Genomic DNA, 2,904 nt, shown 5'->3' on the forward strand with positions numbered 1-2,904 from the left:
GGGTGATTATAAAGGAGCTCTACAGGTGTCTCCAAAGGTACATGTTGGGTTGGCGTATTTCGAGATTAGGATTTGTCACTCCGAATGTCGGAGAGATATCTCTGGGCCCTCTCGGTAATGCACATCACTTAAGCCTTGCAAGTATTGCAACTAATGAGTTAGTTGCGAGATGATGTATTACGGAACGAGTAAAGAGACTTGCCGGTAACGAGATTGAACTAGGTATTGGATACCGACGATCGAATCTCGGGCAAGTAACATACCAATGACAAAGGGAACAACGTATGTAGTTATGCGGTCTGACCGATAAAGATCTTCGTAGAATATGTAGGAGCCAATATGGGCATCCAGGTCCCGCTATTGGTTATTGACCGGAGACGTGTCTCGGTCATGTCTACATTGTTCTCGAACCGTAGGGTCCGCATGCTTAAAGTTACGATGACCAAGCCGACCAAAGTCCCCCAGGGTCACGTTGGGGTGGAGACAATGCGAGTATGCGGCTGGAAGAGCGGCCGCCGGGGCCCCGAGCGAGGTCCAGTTGTCATGCCAGATGGATGTGCCCACGCCGTCGCCAACCCTTATCGATGTCAAGGAGCGATAGAGAGGGGCCAGGGAGGCGAACGCCTTCCATGAGGGGGTCGAAGCAGCGGGACGGTCGCCCAAGTACCAACGGCGCACCCAGATAGTCCAGGGGGTACGGAGCTACTGAAGATTTTATGGACCATCTTCAACAGGAGACATGTGTTCTGGACCTCAATGTCGACCGGACCAAGACCCCCCTCCGAGTGGAGACGACAAGCCTCGTGCCATGCAACCTGGCAGTCCCCTCGGGAGCACTCGCTTGCCCCTTTCCAAAACATGGCCCTTCTGGGCGGTCCATCTTGGCCACAATCCCTTTAGGGAGGGGTAAAATTGATATGGCATGAGTGGGGATCGCAGCCAGAACCGCAGAAGTAAGTGTCAAACGGGCCCCTTCATCAAGTGTGTGTGTGTGTGTGTGTGCCCCACCCAGGTATGCACCGCTCAATTTTGATCAGCAAGAAATCCAGGGCAATAGCAGGCAATTTTTCATCGGAGAGAGGCAGGCCGGGATATGTCTGGGGGAATGTTGACAGCGGACAGCCAAGTTCTGCAGCCAGCAAGGCAGTACGTGCGAGGTCGACGCATATGGGAACGAATGTGCTTTTGTGGAAGTTGATAGTTAGCCCCGTGGTAGCAGAGAAGGCATCCAAAATAGATCGTAGCCGAGAAAGTTTCCCCTGATCAGCACGGACCAACAGGAGGGTATCATCGGCGTACTAAACAACAAGACAGGGCAGTTCATTGATAAGCGGATGCAGTAACCGGTCGGCGGAGTCATCCTTCACAACCAGTTGGTGGAGAAGGTCTGCAACTATCAAGAATAGGTAGGGCGACATAGGGCATCCCTGTCGTATTCCCTTTTACACTGAATCCATCTTCCGGGGACCCTGTTCAACAACACTACCATTTTGCCGGTGGTAAGGATATTATGGATCAATGAGCACCATCGATCACTGAATCGTGCGCCTGCATGATTATACCCAAAGCATGCCAGCTAACTGAATCAAAGGTTTCCTTGAAATCTAATTTAAGGGCAATCGTCGGTGTCTTTCGAATACGACAACTCTGGACCAAATCCGCTGCATACAATAAATTATCTGTGATGCATCTCCCGACAATAAACCCAGATTGTTCAAAGCACACCAAGATCTCAATAAATTTCTGTAGTCATGTGGTCAAGATCCGGGAGATAATTTTCATGATGCAATTTTGAAGGGAAAAGGGCCGGAATCCATCTGCCGAGAGCACCACGTCACACTTTGGCGGCAGGGTAATAAAAGCACGGTTAATACCATTCAGGTCCACCCCACCGTAGTAGAAATCATTCAAGAAGTCCAACAGGTCCAGAGAAACCGTGTCCCAAAAGTTTTTAAAGAAGGCAGGGCCGAACCCGTCCAGACCGGGGCTGCTGTTGGACCACATAGCCCAGACTGCCACTTTGAGATCCTCCATGGTGAAAGACCCCTCAAGGTCATCCAGACCAGGCACACGAGCCAAGTACTCCCTCCGGTCCTTTTTACTCTGCATATTAGGTTTGTCCGAAGTCAATCTCATTTAACTTTGACCAAGTTTATATAAAAAATTATAAACATTCACATAACAACACCAATATCTTTAGATTCATCTTGGAATATATTTTCATATTATATTTATTAGATATTATAGATGTTAATAATTTTTAATATAAATTTGGTCAAACTTAGCAAAGTTTGACTTTCGGCAAAGCCAATGTGCAGAGTAAAAAGAACCGGAGGGAGTACATGCAAGGGTCAAAGCTCCATGAAGAAGGGGCGGCGGTGCCCAGGAGTGACAAATAAAAATCTGACAACAGTCTAGCCTTGTCACCATGATTAAAGTGAGCAACCTCATCCACATGCAGGAGTTGAATTTGATTCTTCCAAAGATGGGCAAACGTGCCAGCATCAAGGAAAGAAGTGTTGCCATCTCCAAGCGTGCAAAGCCGGTAAGTATACCATTGTCGCCAATAAATGTCAAGTTTCTTATATTCCTTGGATAGGCGGTCTTTAACAAACGATCGGAGGAGGACCTCAGGGGGTGAGAGTACACGGACCTCCTCAGTCAAGTCCAGAAGTTCGATGACCACACGACAGTTATAAACCTTTGGGTTACTAAGAGCCTCACCATGTTGCGTTCATTCCATTAGTCCATTTTGCCCGATCCATCACCGCCAATCCACTAGCCCCACTTAAGGAAGAAGAATAACAATGTGGCATTATTCCCTGTGATAATGAAGAAAGACCAACGTCTATGGCTTGAAGTAGAACAACAGGTAAAAGAAGAGCCCGAAGAGCCTAGAACCCA

This window comes from Triticum dicoccoides, chromosome 5A (genome assembly GCF_002162155.2).
Source record: "Triticum dicoccoides isolate Atlit2015 ecotype Zavitan chromosome 5A, WEW_v2.0, whole genome shotgun sequence".
Taxonomy (NCBI): Eukaryota; Viridiplantae; Streptophyta; class Magnoliopsida; order Poales; family Poaceae; genus Triticum; species Triticum dicoccoides.